The 18,305-nt window shown below is 42.4% G+C and overlaps 1 long non-coding RNA gene across 1 annotated transcript; it reads right to left on the minus strand.

Moving 5' to 3' along the window:
- Positions 1–1,712: 1,712 nt before the first annotated feature.
- On the minus strand, positions 1,713–17,086 carry LOC132391238 (uncharacterized). Its single transcript, XR_009511132.1, has 2 exons — positions 15,746–17,086; positions 1,713–2,254 (listed from the first exon to the last, which is right to left on the minus strand). It is a non-coding gene; the product is annotated as an uncharacterized LOC132391238 (long non-coding RNA).
- Between the last annotated feature and the right edge of the window lie 1,219 nt (positions 17,087–18,305).

Here is an 18,305-nt window from a genome sequence, read left to right on the forward strand (position 1 = left end):
TCCAAGTGTGTCCTAACCAGAGTTTTATAGAGCTGCATCATTACCTCGTGACTCTTAAACTCTATCCCTCGACTTATGAAAGCTAACACTCCATAAGCTTTAACCAAGCAGTCTTCTGTTCACACTGCAAGTACACCAACACTTTTAATTTCCTCACTAATATTTGATGTAGCATCTTAACAAGTGCCTCTTGGATATATCAAACCTACAAATTCCCTCTTCCTGCCCCTCACCCACCACATGACATTCTTCAAATATGATCAAGTATGTTTTCCTTTACAAAATCATGTCAATTTTCCTGATTAGCTTGAACTTTTTCTGACCTGGTACAATGTCTTGATTAATAGCTAATTTGTCTGTAACAATACACTCAGTAGCTACTTTATTACGAGGAGTGATTGATAAGTTTGTGGCCTAAGGTCGAAGGAGTCAATTTTAGAAAACCTAGCACATTTACCTTTCAACATAGTCCCCACCTACATTTACACACTTAGTCCAGCGGTCGTGGAGCATACGGATCTTGGACCTCCAGAAAGTATCCACAGATGGGAGATTGATAGGTTCGTGGCCTAAGGTAGAAGGAGATGAGTTAAACAGCTCTCGTTACATGCACATGCAGGTCATCTCTTTGACTGATTATGCAGGAGGTTTGAAGTTAATAACTCATCAGTTAATAATTCATCAGAGGTGATTGATAAGTTTGTGGCCTATGGTAGAAGGAGATGAGTTTATTAACTTCAAACTTCCTGTATAATCAGTCAAAGAGCTGACCTGCATGTGCATGTAACAAGAGCTGTATAACTCATCTCCTTCTACCTTAGGCCACGAACCTATCAATCACCCATCTGTGGATACTTTCTGGAGGTCCAAGGTCCATATGTTCCACGACCGCTGGATTAAGTGTGTCAATGCAGGAGGGGACTATGTCGAAAAATAAATGTGCTACGTTTTCTAAAATTGACTCCTTCTGCCTTAGGCCATGAACTTATCAATCACCCCTTGTAAGTACCTCCTGTATATTCATGGTCTCCTGCTGCTGTAACTCATCCACTTCAAGGTTCAATGTGTTGTGCGTTCTGCATGCCACTGTTGTTACGCATGTTTATTTGAGTTACTGTCACTGACCTGCCTGCCTGAACAGTCTGGCCATTCTGCCCTGGCATCTCTGATAACAAAGCCTTCTTAACTCACAGAACCGCTGCTCTCTAGGTGCTTTTTTGTCTTTTTGCACCATTCTCTGTAAACTCTAAACTGTTGGGCGTGTAAACCCCAGATCAGCGGTTTCTGAGATACTCAAACCACTCCATCTGGCACCAACAAACATTCCATGGTCAAAATCACTTAGATCCCTTTTCTCCCCTATTCTGATGTTTGGTCTGAACAACATCTAAACTTCTTGCCCATGACTGCATAGTTTTATGCACTGAGTTGCTACCACATGATTGACTGATTAGATATTTGCATTACAAGTAGTGTATAGGTGTAGCTAATAAAGTGGCCACTAAGTGTAAGTTTCAACTCATAAAGATGTAGACAGCAGGATATTGAAAAAAGAGTTTTAACACTTACCCAAAAGGCTGGAATATGTCTAGGGGAAACGGAGATCCAGCCACTCACCAACCCACCTCCCGTATGCGCAGGTGCTGTGAGAATCGAGTTTATGCCTTGCGCCCGCCAACAGTATCAAACCCACAACAAATACCATTATGAAATACACTTTAAAGAGTTTACTAAAATTAAAAGAGTATTAGGCAATACAATATATATATTTAAGGAAAAAAACAAAAGGTGCCAACTTATCAAAGTTCAGTCTGTTTAGTTCACTCGGAGCTCAACCATCGAACCATTCGACCCCTCGTCGCTTGCCTCCAACTTCCACGTCTTCCACCCCAGACTCCCCGGTGATCTTCTGAGCGCACGTCCACCTCCCTCGGCGACTTTCTCCCGACTCCCCTCATACCAAAAACCCGTGAAAACCCCTCCCCTAAGTTCCCAGCCTCACAAGACACAATAACATTCCCCATTGATTAACAAATGAATACAGTTACCATATCAGCCATTTTAAAGCAGAACAACGGCGAGAGAAACACTTATCAGACAAAGAAGCATTCCTACTCGTTACAAACCAAAGAAGCCATTTTGAGTTACATACTCAGGACATTGTACAGAGTCTTGGCCCAAAATATCAACCGTTTGTTTGTCTCCCTAGATGCTGTCTGTCTTGCTGAGTTCCTCCAGCATTTTGTGTGGTTTGCTGTGGAAAACAAGTTTGGTTAAGACATTAAGTCTGCAAATGTATTTAATTATTCACATTAGTATGCAGTCTAGCGTAATGCAATTCCCTCTCATGAATTAAAAATGTCTCAAAAAATAAGAAAGAGGACAAAATATTTGAAGACGCTATTTACAGGGATTAAAAATTCAGCATTTTTGGATGCCTTTTTTGTGTATAGACATTCACTCTGCAGACTCTGAGGGTGAACTTCTACCACAGATGTCTCTCCTGCACAGACTGCAGATCCTGCAGCTATTCAATGTGGTCAGTAATTCTTGGAATGCTTCCCAGGATCATTGCTTGGCAGACTTCTCACATTTTGGATTTGGGCATATGTGGCACCATTTCCAAATTTGCACTCGACATAGAGCATGGAGCTGCAGTGAACTATGACAGTGACAGATTTCAAGAAGATATAGACTGGATAAGAATGAGAATCATTGATAAGTCTCTATATAGTTCTATTAGTCAGAATTACAACTGACTGATAGGGTCATACAGCATAGAAACAGACCCTTTGGCCCATCTAGTCCACACTGAGCTGTATTCTGCCTAGTCCCATTCACCCACACCTGGACCATAGCCCTTCATACCCCTCCCATCCATGTACTTATCCACTTTGCAGTCGACACCCCATCCACTACTTCTGCTAGCAACTCATTCCACACTTGCACCACCTCCTAAGTAAAGAAGTTCCCCTTCAGGTTTCCCTTACATATTTAACCTTTCACCCTTAACTTATGACCTCTAATTCCAGTTGCATCCAATAGAAAAAGCCTGGTTGCATCAACCTTATCCAATTAACATTTAACTTGTATGTATTTTTCTTATTGTAATTTATAGTGTATTTTTTGTATTGTACTGTACTGCTGCCTTAAAACCACAAATTTCATGACATATGTCAGTGACAATAAACCTGATTCTGATTTAGATTCTGTACTCTTCATAATTTTGTGTACATCTCATTCTCCTACATTCCAGGGAATAAATTCCTAATCTATTCAACCTTTCCCTAGTTGTGATGCTTACGGAGTATTAGAGATGCAAGAGGACACTTAAGAAAGAAATCGGGAGGGCTAAAAGAACACATGAAGTTGCTCTGGCAGACAAGGTGATGGAGAATCCTAAGGGATTCTACAGATATATTAAGAGCAAAGGATTGCAAGGGACAAAATTAGTCCTTTGGAAGATCAGAATGGTAATCCATGTGTGGATCCAAAACAAATTGGGCAGATCTTAAGTAAATTTTTACATCTGTATTTATGGACCCTATATAATTACAGAGGAGGAGGTATTTGCTGTGCTGAGGCAAATCAGGGTGGATAAATTCCCAGGGGCTGACAAGGTGTACCTATGGGAGGCAAGTGGAGAAATTGCTGGGGTCCTAACAGAGATAATTAGCTCATCCTTAGCAAGAGGTACCAGAGGATTGGGGGATAGTCAATGTTGTTCCACTGTTTAAAAAAAGGCTCTAAACATAAATCAGGAAATTATAGGCCAGTGAGAGTGACCAGTTGTGGGAAAGTTATTGGAAGGTACTCTAAGGGATTGGATATAAAAGTATATGATAGACAAAGACTGATTAAGGATTATCAGTATGGCTTCTGTGTAGTAGGTCCTGTCTAACCAATCTTATAGTTTTTTTTGAGGAACTTAACAAGTAAGTGAATGAAGGCAACGCAGTGGATGTTGTCTACGTGGACTTCAGTAAGGCATTTGACAAGGTTCCGCATGGGGAGGCTGGTCAAGAAGGTTCAGTGACTTGGCATTCAAGATGAGGTAGTAAATTGGATTAGACATTGGCTTTGTGGGAAAATTCAGAAAGTGGTTGTAGATGATTGCCTCTCTGACTGGAGGCCTATGACTAGTAGTATGATGCAGAGATCGGTGCTGGGTTTATTGTTGTTTGTCACCTATATCAATGATCTGGATGATAATGTGGTTAACTGGATCAGCAAATTGGTGGATGATATCAAGATTGGGGGTGTCATTGAGGACAGTGAGGAAAGCTATCACACCTTGCAGAGGGAAAAATGGCTGAAAAATGGCAGAAATAATTTAATGCAGACAAGTGCAAGGTTTTCCATTTTGGTAGGATGAACCAGGGTAGGTCTTACAAAGTGAACTGTAGGGCACTGAGGAGTGTGGTAAAACAAAGGGATCTGGGATTACAGGTCCATAATTAATTGAAAGTGGCATTGCATGTTGTTAGGACATAAAGTAAGCTTTTGGCACATTGGCCTTCATGAGTCAATGCATTGAGTACAGGAGATGGGATGTTATGTTGAAGTTGTATAAGATGTTGGTGAGGCCGAATTTGGATTGTGTTGTGTGCAGTTTTCGTCACCTACCTGCAGGAAAGACGTAACCAAGGTTGAAAATGTACAGGTAAAATTTACCAGGATGTTGCAGGGTCTGGATGACCTGAGTTATAAGTAAAGATTGAATAGTAAGACTGTATTCCTTAGAACATAGAGATTGAAAGGCAATTTGATAGAGTATACAAAATTATGAGGTGCATAGATAGGGTAAATGCAAGGAGGCTTTTTCAGCTGAGATTGGATGGGACAACAATCAGAGGTCATGGGTTAAGGGTAAAAGGTGAGAAGTTTAAAGCGAACATGAGGGGAAACCAGGCATATAGATGAGGGTAGTGCAGTGGATGTGATCTACATGGATTTTAGTAGGTTTGGTGGCAGGGTGGAGATATGTCTCTACCAAAGGAGTTGTAAGGCACTGATTCCCTCTGCTAGCCCACAGGACACCATTGGACAAAGTGTAGTACCTGCATAGTGCACCCCCCCCCCCCCCCCCCGCAACCTGATCAGGGTTATGTGAAGCCAAGGGAGCAGGTGGTGGATGGTCGTACGAGCAGCTGGCGCAGATCACAAGTCCTGGTTATGTGACCACTGACGCCAGGCAGACAATCTCTGAAGAGTATTGATAATGGCTGGGATCACCCATCTTATAAAGACACTGCCCTGAAGAAGGCAATGGCAAACCACTTCCGTAGAAAAATTTGCAAAGAACAATCAGAGTCACCATGATTACCCATAAGACACGACACATAATGATGATGATGATAAGTTGCATAAAACAAATATTCCTGTGAAGTATAAAAACACAACATGACGAATGGTTCATCTATGTCGAGAAGTTAGAGAAAACAAGAAGAAAGAGGCTGTTAAACACACTCTGTGGCCACTTTATGAGGTACTTACCTTTATGGTCTGCTCCTGTAGCCCATCCACTTCAAGGTTTGATGTGTTATGTTTAGAGATGCTCTTCTGCACACCATTGTTGTAACGTGTGGTTATTTGTGTTATTGTCGCCCTTCTGTCAACTCGAACCAGTCTGGCCATTCTCCTTTGATCTCTCTCATTAACAAAGCTTTTTTGCCCAAAGGACTGCCGCTCACTGATATCTTTTTGTGTTTTGCACTATTCTCTGTTGTATGTGAAAATCCCAAGAGAACAGCAGTTTCTGAGATTCTCAAACCAACCTGTCTTGCACCAACAATCACTTCACAGTCAAAGTCACGTAGATCATAGTTCTTCCCTAGTCTGATGTTTGGTCTGAACAACAACTGAACCTCTTGACCATGTCTGCATGCTTTTATGGATTGAGTTGCTGCCATGTGATTGGCTGATTAGATATTTGCATTAACAAACAGGTGTACCTAATAAAGTGTATATTAATAACATAGGTAGGAATGTAGGTGGCCCATGTGTTGTTGGTAGTAAGGAGGATCATAAGTAGGCTACAGGATAGTTTTGAACATTTGGTAAGAGAGACAAAGTCATGGTAGATGGAATTTAATCCTGATAAGTGTGAGATGATGCTTGTTGAGAGGACTAATTAATAGTTGAGATTCTCGCACAAACTTACCCAAGAAGTGTCTCAGACAATGTACGTACATAACCAGAGCACATTGCACTGGGTTTACCCAATGAGGTCACACACCTTGCCACAGTCTTCCTTTCTCTATATATATCCCCTCCCTTACCCCCCTTCCCCTACCCCTACTGCTCTCAGATTGTGGTGGACATATATTGGATCTTTGGCCTTTGTTTGTGACTTTCTTCAATATTAGCACATCACTCAGGCAGGAATGAAAGTGAGTATGAACAAAATTGCACCGTCTAAACAGAAATCTGTTTGGCCAAACAAATTGTGTTGCCATTGTGGCAGGGGCTCACATACACCAGACCAATGCAGGTTCAAATGCAAAATTGCAGAAAATACAACAAAGTAAGACACATACAAAGAGCATGTTGGGCAGTCAAAAATAAATGGACTGCACAGGGAAGAGAATAAGATAAAAAGTCAAGTGGCAGTTTCAAAAAGAGAATTAATCTGCATGTTATTGATGAAAAATCTCATAATGTAGAGAGTGACAGAGGACTGAGTAACTTTGAGATTTACAAGTGAAAAAGAACACCAGAAGTGAACAGTAAATTAATTAATATGGAATCTGACACTGGCTCAGCTGTTTCAGTCATTCCATAAAATAAATTTGAATGGCATTTCAAAAATACTGAATTGAAACTTGCAGATATCCAACTTAGAACTTGTACTGGAGAAAAGATAACTCCTGTAGGAATGACATTTGTAACAGTGAAATACAACAAACAATAAGCCACATTGGGATTTTTTTGGGGTAAAAACAGGAGGGACCGTGTTGTGGGAACATTAGTGACTGAGGCAACTACACTTGATTGGAGATCCATCCACCATTTGCATGCCGCATTCCCTGCAATGGAGTCAACTGAAAGCTAATTAAGAAAGGGACTGAATGAGGCTAAGGCCACAGCAGTGTTCAAGGATGGCAATGGAAAACACAAACGTTTCAAGGGTAAAATAATGTTAAATGAAAATGCCATATACAAGTTTTACAAAGCCTGTCCTGTTCCATATACCATCTCTGATAAATTAGCCAGTGAGCTAGATTGCATGGAGGCTGAAGGAATTCTTTCCAAGGTTGAGTGGAGCCCATGGGCAACACCAGTGGTCCCAGTGGTCCAGAAGAATGGGTCTGTCAAAATCTGTGGTGATTTAAAGGACACTATCAACCCAGTACTGAAAGCAGATCAATAGAGAATATCTTTGTAAACATTTCTGGAGGAAAATATTTCAACAAAGTGGACTTAACTGAAGCCTACCTACAGATGGAGATAGAAGAAAAGTCAAAGTGTTTCTCACCATAAACACTCACGACAGCTTTATCACTATAATAGTTTTTTTTTGGAGTAGCATAAGCATTTGCAAATGGTGGAAAGCTATGTGCCTGTTGCTGCAAGGCTGCTCAGGCACTCAGTATTATCTGGATGACATCATTGTTACCAGCAAGGATGACAAGGAACATCTCCAAAATCTTAAGACAGTGTTAAAAAGACGAGAAGTTTATTGGCTCAGAGCACTACACAACTCATGTGAATTCTTTAAAACAAGCATCACTAACTGTGGTCACACTATTGACTCACAAGAATTACACAAGTGTGCTCAGAATATTCAAGCAGTGGTGGATACCCCAAGGCCAAAGGGCATGCTACAGTTCAGATTCAGATTAAGTTTATTGTCATTTAGAAACCACAAATGCAATGCAGTTAAAAAATGAGACAACGTTCCTCCAGAATGATATCACAAAAGCATATGACAAAACAGACTACACCAGAAAATCCACATAACGTTTAGCAATCCCCAATCCAGTGTCCGGAGAGGCTGCTGCGTATTAATATTGCGCTACCATCTAGCGCGTTCCCCGGAAAGGAGCTCCCCAGACAAAACAAGACCAAAAACTAAAGCTACAAAACCTGCACAAAACCACATAGTTACAAAATATAGTTACAACAGTGCAAACAATTGCATAATTGATAAAAAAAAACAGACCATGGACACGGTAAAAATAGTCCAAAGATGTTAAAGGACTATAAGTTCAAAAGAAATCACCACACAGTTTCCACAAGTCCCCAGGATCCTGACAGACTTGCCATTCCATGCCGGCGGCAAAAGGGAATACCCCCACTATGGACTTCCACGGCGCCGCCCGACTCAGCCTCGCAGACGCAGCACACACCAAAAACGACCTGTCCGCAGCGGACTCCGAGTCCGTTGAATCTCCGAGCCTCTGACCATCCCCTCCGGTACAGTTTTTCCAAGCACCATCCTCTGCCGAGCGTGTTAAGACGGCCCCGCCAACGGCCATCGGCAACGCGACCCCGAGGACTGGGGGCTGTACTTCCCGGCAGAGTCCCGGACCTCACAACAGCAGCAGCAACGAAGAAGGTCTTCCTGGAGATTTCCCCGATGTTCCTCCGTGCTCCCACGTCGGTTTACAATCGATTATGATTGCGCACGGCACCCCACTTCACAAATAACAGATAATCAGTTCCGGAGTGGCCGCTGCAAGTTGCGTCGCGCTGCCCTGTTGGAAAATTGTTGTGATTCTTTTTAGGATGTGTCAATTACTATGATGGGTTCCTGCCAAACCTGGCTACTGTGCTCCACCCCTGTGCTACTGCACTCATTACCACAGATCGGGAAGAATTGGTAATGGACAAAACAGTGCTGAGGTGGCTTTCCAAAAGTTAAAGGAAATGGTGACATCAGACACTGTACTCACACATTATGATCTACCTTGTCCAGTGAAGCTTGCCTGTAACCCCTCGCTTTATGGTATAGGTACAGTCCCTACCATTGCCAAGAAAAATTATGAACAGATTAACAGAGAAGCCTTGAGTTTGGTTGATGTAAAACATATGGGAGAGAGTTTACCCTCATTACTGACCATCAAGCGCTGGTGCTCATTTTTAATCCGCTGAAGGGTATGACACTAACAGCAGCAGCACAAATACAGAGATGGGCTCTGTTTCTTGGAGGACACAACTACAAGGTCGAACTCAAGAGGATAACTAATCATGAAAATGCTGATGGATTGTCCTGTTTACTCTTGGAAACGGAAATAGGTGAAAATTTTTAAAAGGATGTTCCTTTTGACGTATTCTTCCTAATACAAACTGGAAGTCTTCCTATCATGGCAGGAATGATCCGATGAAAGGATCCCCCACTGTCTCCGGCTTCCCAAAGTGGCTGGGATGTACAGCAGGAATTCCAGTTCCCCCATCTTTACCATGCCAGGATGAACTTGCCCTTGATGGATGTTACCTTATGTGAGGACTGAGAGTTGTTGTACCATCCAAACTTATAGCTGAAGTATTGGAAGAGCTACATGTCGGTCATCTGAGCATGGTTAAAATGAAAGCATTGGCTCAAAGCTTTGACTGGTGGCCTGGGATAGATCGGCAGATCAAGCAGCTTGCCATATACCGCTTGGGGTTCCAACACATCCAGAGGTGCCAAGAACAGTGCCTCTTCATCCCTGGGAATAGCTTAACTGTCTTGGCAAAGGATTCATGTGGATTTTGCCAGACCATTCACGGGCACAAATATCTTGGTAGTAGTGGATGCAGCTACAAATTGGCCAGAAGTGTTCCCGATAGCCTTCACTACTTCATTGAAAACAGGTGATCTAATTTTCTACATCAACAAATTGTTGACTTCGTAAGGTAATATAGTATATTGCAACTGAGTAAAGTTAATATAGTAATTACAAAGGGGATGAATACTTTTTAGTCTCACAATTTTGGTTTTAATTTTTATTAAATTATTGACAGGTTTTGGAATTTTTCTGTTGATTTGGCATGATGCACAATACTTTGTACATCAGCTCAAAATCCTACTTCAATATATTTTAAATTTAGAAAACGAGATAGTAAAGTGTGAAAATAGTTTTGGTGGCTGAATATTTTTTCAAGGCACTATAAAAGTATGTGAATGACGTACGTCATTATGCCACCAGGTCATATGTGTGAACCTCACTAATGTAAAACTAAGTAGAGCTATTTCCCAGATCCTGTGTTTTTCTTTTGGTTAGTTTTTGGAGTTACAAAACATATCATTGGGGAAGCTATTGTTCCGCAACTTTTTCTGATCTGGTGCATTGGAGAACCCAAAACAGGCCATAATGCAACCAGTCAGAACACTCTCCATGATACATCCGAAGTAAATAACTGGAGTTGTTGGTTATATACAACATCTCAAACTACTCATTGAGCATGGCTTCTTCATGGTGGCATCAATAAGTTAAGCTCAGAATAGATCCCCTACAAAGGGATCTCTCGTCTCTTTGTGTTTCTACAAAGGGGTTTCCTGATAAGTGGTCTCGGCCCAAAACATCGACAGCTTATTCCTCTCTGTAGATGCTGCCTGACCTGCTGAGTTCCTCCAGCATTTTGCTTGTGTTGCTCTGGATTTCCAGCATTCACAGAATCTCTTGTATTTCTCATTTTTTCCAGTTATTATTTCTGCTCTGACTGCCCGTGAGAGATAAATGAGCAACATATCCAAAACTTGTGATGTGTCTGTCATGCATAAAGGTATCAGATGAGTAACTGGAGGAGAAAATGATGACTGAGCAGGAAAATGGGACTGAGCAGGACAATACACAATGGGCCAGGAGCCTGCCCATTCCGTGCAGCTGATCCTGGAAGAGAATCAGATTCAGAATCAGGTCTGATATCATTGGCATTTGTCGTGAAATTTGTTGTCTTTGGGGCAGCAGTACAATGCAATACATAATAACAGAGGAAAAATTGTGAATTATAGTAAGTATGTATATATATTAAATAGTTGAATTAAATAAGTAATTAAATAAGTCAACAGCTTTCTGCAGCTTACTTTGATCCTGTGGATTAGCACTCCTCCCTTCCATACCAGGCGGTGATGTAGGCAATTGGAATGCTCTCCACGGTACATCTGTAGAAATCTGCGAGATTTATTGGCTCAAGTCCAGAGTTTGAGGCCTGGTGCTTGGGGTCCTCAGTAGTCAAAATTGGCGAGTCCTGGGGTGGGTACAGAAGATCGAAGCCTGAAGGTCAATTGAAGTTTGGAAGATGAGCCCTGGCGGCCAAAGCCTTGGATATGTAAATCCATTAGCAAAGTTAAAGGTCCAGTGTCTGGGAGTCTATTGGTGGCTGGAGGTCCAGAGATGGGCTGTCCTGGAGTTAGAGGATTGTCTGTGTGTATGCACGGCTACGTGGGTGAGAGGGAGGTGAGAGATTTGCTTTGCTGTTGTTCTGTGTGATGAAAACTACAATTATTACTAAGCAATGCAGTGGTTTAATTATTGAAATACATATGTTTCTTAAGTTTTATATGCATAGAAAGGTAAAATATATACTATATACTAAGAAAAACATTTGACTAACTGACGCTAAATAAGACCAGATGTACCTGTTCCGACTTCAATTCTGACTTAAAGATGGACTCGGGAATGGAACTCATTCATAACCCAGGGACTGCCTGTACTTTAAAATAATCTCTAGATTACTTATAATACCTAATACAATGTGAATCCTATGTAAATAGTTGCTACACTGTATTGTTTAGGGAGTAACGACAAGAAATAATAGTCTGTACATGCTCAAACTATGAGGCTGGAGAGAGAACTTCTGGGTTTTCCCCGATCCGCTGTTGGTTGAAATCGCACATGTGGAATCCGCAGATAAGGAGGGCCAACTGTACTTCTTTCAAATTTCTCGAACTTCTATGTTCAAGGTCTCTAATGCAAGATTCTGAAGTAACACTGCTTCAGTTTTCAGGGAAGGGATCTCTCAAAGACCTCAGCAAACAAGCTTTTGACAAAGTATCTGCCAACTAACATTTGTTAGGCTTACCACTCCAATTATTAACAGCACTTGGAGGATAGAGGGACCGTAAGGTGACATACACATACTGTAATAAATTTATTTTAAACATCAGAAGTATTGACTGAAGGAAAATTAACAAACTGGGCTGCTATCCTAAAGGGAGAATGTATGACAGAGTCATTTGATACAGTTGTCGAAGGTGGTATTAGTAGAAAGACAGTCAAAGCAAGTTTTGGATTCTCTCTCATCCTCACATTGAAGGCAACTTTCATTGGCGTCTACATTACTCTTATTGTACACATCAGGTAGATTTAGAATAGATTTAGCAGCTCAAAATTGGGGTGGCACAGTGGTTAGAACAACGCTTTACAGTACCAGTGAATGCGTTAAACTCCTGTCATTCTCCCTGTGACTGTGCAGATTTCCTCCAGGAGCTCCGGTTTCCTCCCAAGTTCCAAAGACGTACTGGTTGTTAGGTTAATTGGTCGTTGTAAATTGTCCTGTGCTTAGGGTGGGGTGAAATCCGGAGTTGCTAGGCAGCACAGCTCGAAGGGCTGGAAGGGCCTACTCTGTGCTGTATCTCAGTCAAACAATAAATAAGTAATTCAACCAACCAGATATTCCAGGACAACATGGAACATCAGATCCCAAAATGTTTTGCCATTACCATCGAGCCAAGGATTTCCATTAAAAAAAACCAAACTGCTGGAGGAACTAATGCGTCTGGCAGCATCTGCGAAGGCAGAAGGATGGTTGAGTCGCCACATCACAGTGGCTAGGAGGGTGGGCTCGAGGGCCCAGTGACCAACCACCTCTCCCATTTTATAGAACAGAACAGTACAGCACAGATGTGCCAACATTTTAACCTAATCCACGATAAATCTAACCCTCCCTCCCACATAGCCCTCCGTTTTTCATTCATCCATATGGCCAAGAGTCACTTAAATGCCCCTACTTACCTGCCTCTACCATCACCCACAACAGTTGCGTTCCATGCACTTAACTCTCTAGAGTAAAAAAAAATCTACCTCTGATATTTCCCCTATACTTCCCTCTATTCAATTAAAGTTATGTCTTCTTGTTATTGTTACCCTGGGAAAAAGACTGTGGCTGTTCACTATCTATGCCTCTTTATCATCTTATGCATGTCCTCCCATCCTCCTTTGCTCCACTGAGAAAAGCTCTAACATACTTAACCTATTCTCTTAAAATATGCTCTTTAATCCAAGTTGCATCCTGGTGAATCTCATCTCACCCTCTCTAAAGCTTCCGTATCTGACCACAACACAGTACTCCCAAATGTGATCTATCTAGAAATTTAAAGGCTGCAAAATAACCTCAAGGCTTTTGAACTCAATCTCTGACCAACGAAGGAACTATGAGGCAGGGTTGCAGTTTTTTTAAGTAAACTTTTTGATGTGTTACAGCATTAATAGCAAGAGAGGGAGGAGGAGCTTAGGAGGATTAATGATGCCTAACAGCTCTATTTCCATTTTTTCTCTTTCAGGGTTCTTTTGAAGACGCTGATCTGGAGTTACACGCCGACTACAGTTCTTTGCGGGACTGGGACCTGTTCTCGGGTTTCACGACTGGCCGTTATTCGGCACGCCAAGGGCTCGGCCTAAGAGCCTAGCTCGCCTCCGGAGGGTCAAGATTTCATGGCTCTGGGGACGGGCAAATCGAAGGTCGGTGTCCGGACAGGAGGTCGGTTTGTCATGGCAGATGGAAGATCTAAGGCTGCGCGCCCAGAGACCCGAGATCTTTGGGCACAGAGCTCGGAAAAAGTGGCGCAAAGGACTTTTAACACTGTAAACCAGTGAGTTGTTTGTTATGTCTCCCGTCTCACTGTGAAACGGAGACTCCTTATTTCAGGATGTTCCCCTAGCTTGTTTGTACGTGTTGATTTCAGGAAGTGTATTGTATACATTTCTCTGACATTAAATGTACCTTTGAAACCTTTGAATTCCAGTAAACTGTAAAAAAAAAATTAGATTATGTTTGGACAAGGAACAAAGAATCAAGAGCTTCTGCAGATGTTGGAAATCCAGAGCAACAAACACAACTCGGGATTGTCAGCAGGTGAGACGACATCTATGCAGGGAAATAAACACGCAAAGTTTTGGGCCTAAACCCTTTTTCAGGGCTGGGGGAGGGTTGCAGGGGAAGGAGTACCAGCTGGCAGATGACAGGTGAAGCCAGGTGAGGGCCCAAGTGGACGGTTTGGGGGAAAGAGGGATGAAGTAAGAAGCAAGGGGGGTGATAGGTGAGGGGGAAGGTGGGTAGGAGGATGAAGTGAGAGGCTGGGAGGATACAGCATTGCTAAGTTATACCCAGCTCAGATCCTCCAGTCACGGGGGATGAGGTATCACAGAGATCAGATCCAAAGACAGAGTCAAGTTACCAGTGCAAGAGGGGAGGTATTAAAATTCCAGTAATTAAGCCCGAGTGTTAGCATCAGTAGCTGTGACCATGTTATTGTAAAACCCCATCCGTTATTACTGACATCTGTTAGGAAATTGTGGTCAAATCCATGGCGATGTGGTTGGTTCCTAACTGACATCTAGGTCAATGAGGAGCAACTAACATTGGACTTGCCAGCAAAGACTAGATCTAACAATCGAATAATGATAAACAAACACTCACAAGCTTGCGAAAGTAGTGGGTGCTAATTGGGAAGTTCGACCCTCATTGGTACAGAGCAGACAGACCTCTACAGTACTGTAAAAAGTTATATATAGCAAGGTCCAAGTGTTAATTGTAATGCTCTTAAAGAGACAGTTAGCAATTATTGTGAAAGATTGCCACAGAGAACAGCGAGTATATGTTGATGGTATACAGGGATGGCATACTGTTAATGGCAACAGTGCTGATGCAGAGAGTGACGTTGGGGTGCAAGTCCAAGGCTCCCTGAAAGTGGCTACCCAGGTTGATAGGGTGCTAAAGAAGGCGCATAGTCAGGGCATTCACTTCAAGAGCCGGGAAGTTATATTATAGCCTTAAAACTCCAGCTAGCCCGCATCCAGAATATTACATTCAATCCTGGTTGCCCCAGTCTAGGAAGGATGTGACGTTTTTGGAGAAGCTGCAGAAGAGATTCACCAGGATGCTAGGTTAGAGGGCACATGCTATAAGGAGAGGCTGGACAAACTTGGGATTTTTCTCCGCGGCAGTGGAAGCTGAGGGGAGACCTAACAGAAATGTGCAAGATTGTGATTGCGAGGGGCAAAGATAGAGAAGGCACCCGGTATCTTTTCCCCAGGGACTGAAAAATCAAATACTAAAGGGATGCATTTAAGGAGAGAGAGAGGGCAAGTTCAAGGTAATGTATGGGACAGGCTTTCTTTTTTTAATTATAAAGGCAAAGTGTGGGTGCCTGGAATGCAGCAGTAGGGGTGGTAATGGAGGCAAGTATGATAGGTGTTTAAGAGGCTCTTAGATAGGCATATGAATGATATCATGTGCAGGCATGGGCAATCAATGAAAATTGTTCTCAGCTTCTTCCTGGGCATAATTTGCTAGTGCCACACTGAAGTAGCAGCCTAGATTACTTGCTCAAATCTTGGGAGCAAACCTTTAACTCAAAACATCTGTGCCTCAATCAGAACTGCTAGTCCCTCTCACACTCTGCGCCTCTCCCCCAGATGGTCTGAAGTGAAATAAACCCTTCCATTATGATGACCAAGTGGTGGAAGCCTGAATAATCTCATTCATTTCCTCAAGAGTTGAATTCAATCCCAATTCATTTGATTAAACTTCATCTTACCTGCTGAGGTATCCGGCTTGCAGGATACAGACGAGACGGAAGCAGGTGGGCCAGGCTTGGTTGCTGCTCAGGGATGGTGTTGGAGCGCACTTCCTGCTGGGGAAACTGTGACAGAGACTTGCACAGTCCCAGAGTGGAGCACTTCACCTCTGGTTTCTGCCAGAGACCAAGACACAAAGTAAGCACGGAGCAAACTGCGGCAGAAACTTCTCACAATCTCTTGCTGACCTGCAAAAATACAAGCTGCTGAAAGAAAGCAGGTCAGCAGTATCCGAGGAGGGAGGGGAGGTGGACAGTCAACATTTCAGTTTGAGATCCTTCCCCATGGCCAAATGGTCAGTTTGGGTTCAGTAAGTTTTGAAAACAGTGAACACATGCAGTTAAGTTGACACAACTTTTCTTCCTAACTAGTCTTTCCTCTTGGTCCGTCTCACAAGCTTGCATGGATTTCAGGTGGCCTGAACTATGTACAAGTGTAATGCCATCCTTTCATAAAGACCCAAGAACTAGGATCAGGAGTAGACCATCTGGCCCATTGAGCCTGCTCTGTCATTAAATAAAATAAGATCACAGCTGACCTGGCTGTGTACTCAGCTCCACTTACTTGCCCTTTCCCCATAATCTTTAGTTCCCCTGTTATGCAAAAATCTGCATCTTAAAAATATATTTCATGAGGTGACCTGTGCAGCTTTTCCCTGGGCAAAGACTCTCAGATTCACTACTCTGTGGGAAAAGCAGTTTCTCCTCATCTCTGTCCTAAATTTATTCCTCCGAATCGCGAGCCTATGTCTTCTAGTTACTAGTTGAAAAAATTTCTTACCTCTGTCTTAATTATCACTTTCATAATTTTATATGTTTCTATAAAATCCCCTCTCATTCTTCTGAATTCTAGCAACTCATTCTCTCCTCATCCTAATACCCTCACCTCTAGGATGAACCTGGTGAACATCCTCTGCACTATCTCCAAAGCCAGTATATTTTTCCTCAAATACGGAGACCAGAATTGAACGCAACACTCTTCAGCCTCAGGACTCACACTGCCAGGTTCAGGAACAGTTACTACCCCTCAACCATCAGGCTCTTGAACCGAAGGGGATAACATCAATCAACTTCATTTGCTCCATCATTGAAATATTCCCACATCCAATAGACTCACTTTCAAGGTCTGGATATTTCATACGTTCTGGATATTTATTGCTTAATTACTTATTATTATTTTTTCTTTTTTATTTGCACAGTCTTGTCTTTTGCGCACTGGTTGAACGCCAAGTTGGTGTGGTGTTTCATTGATTCTGTTATGGTTATTATGCTATAGATTTATTGAGTATGCCAACAAAGAAATGAATCACAGGGCTGTACTTGGTGACATAAATGTACTTCGATTAAAAATTTACTTTGAACTTTAAAAACTTTTCCTTCACAATTTTAGAGATTTTTAATGGTTGTTGTCAAGTCCCATCCAAATTCATTATACAGAATGAGGAACTGCACATGCTGGGAATTGGTACAACACACAAACACTGGAGGAACTCAGCAGGTCAGGCAGCATTTATGAAGTTTCGGGTTGAGTTGCAGTGTTTTGTGCTTTGTTCCAGACGCGTCTCTTACAGCCATTGCTCCTCTCAGCTTGGCTGCACTTCAGTGGACTTCTTGCTTGGGTGACACTGGTTCCAGCTCGGACAGCTGACCAGTTGAATAATGTGAAGAAACTGAAACACAACTTTAAAAAAAAACAGGTGCCCACGATCATGATATTCGCAACACTAGAAAAGCTGAAAGTCTGCAGTGTTTTACTGAAGTAGTATGCTTTAAAGAGTAACATACACAAAATTCTGCAGGAACTCAGCTGGCCAGGCAGCATCCATGGGAAAGAGTACAGTCGCTGTTTCAGGCTGAGACCCTTCATCAGCTCGAAAGGGAGATTTAAACTTTTTCAGGCTTGGCATCCCTGGAAGAGACTTCGTAGTGTAGTAGTCCAATCACAAATAAGAGAAAATCTGCAGATGCTGGAATCCAATTCAGGCCGAAATGTCAACTGTTTACTCTTTTCCATGCATGCTGCCTGACCTGCTGAGTTCATAGTAACATAGAAAGCCTACAGCAGAATATAAGCCCTGTGCCAAACATATCCTTACCTTAGAATTTACCTAGGGTTACTTATAGCCCTTTATTTTTCTAAGCTCCATGTATCTATCCAGGAGTCTTTTAAACAACCCCATTGTATCCGCCTCCACCACTGTCACCAGCAGCCCATTCCACACACTCACCACTCTCTGCGTGAAAAAGCTTGCCCCGACATCTCTGTACCTACTTCCAAGCACCTTAAAACTATGCCCTCTTGTGCTCGCCATTTCGGCCTTGGGGAAAAAACCTCTGACTATCCACACAATCGATGCCTCTCATCATCTTATACACCTCTATCAGTTCACCTCTCATCCTCTGTTACTCCAAGGAGAAAAGGCCGAGTTCACTCAACCTATTCTCAAAAGGCATGCCCCCAGACCAGGCAACATCCTTGTAAATCTCCTCTGCACCCTTTCTATGGCTTCCACATCCTTCC

This window comes from Hypanus sabinus, chromosome 1 (genome assembly GCF_030144855.1).
Source record: "Hypanus sabinus isolate sHypSab1 chromosome 1, sHypSab1.hap1, whole genome shotgun sequence".
NCBI classification, from domain to species: domain Eukaryota; kingdom Metazoa; phylum Chordata; class Chondrichthyes; order Myliobatiformes; family Dasyatidae; genus Hypanus; species Hypanus sabinus.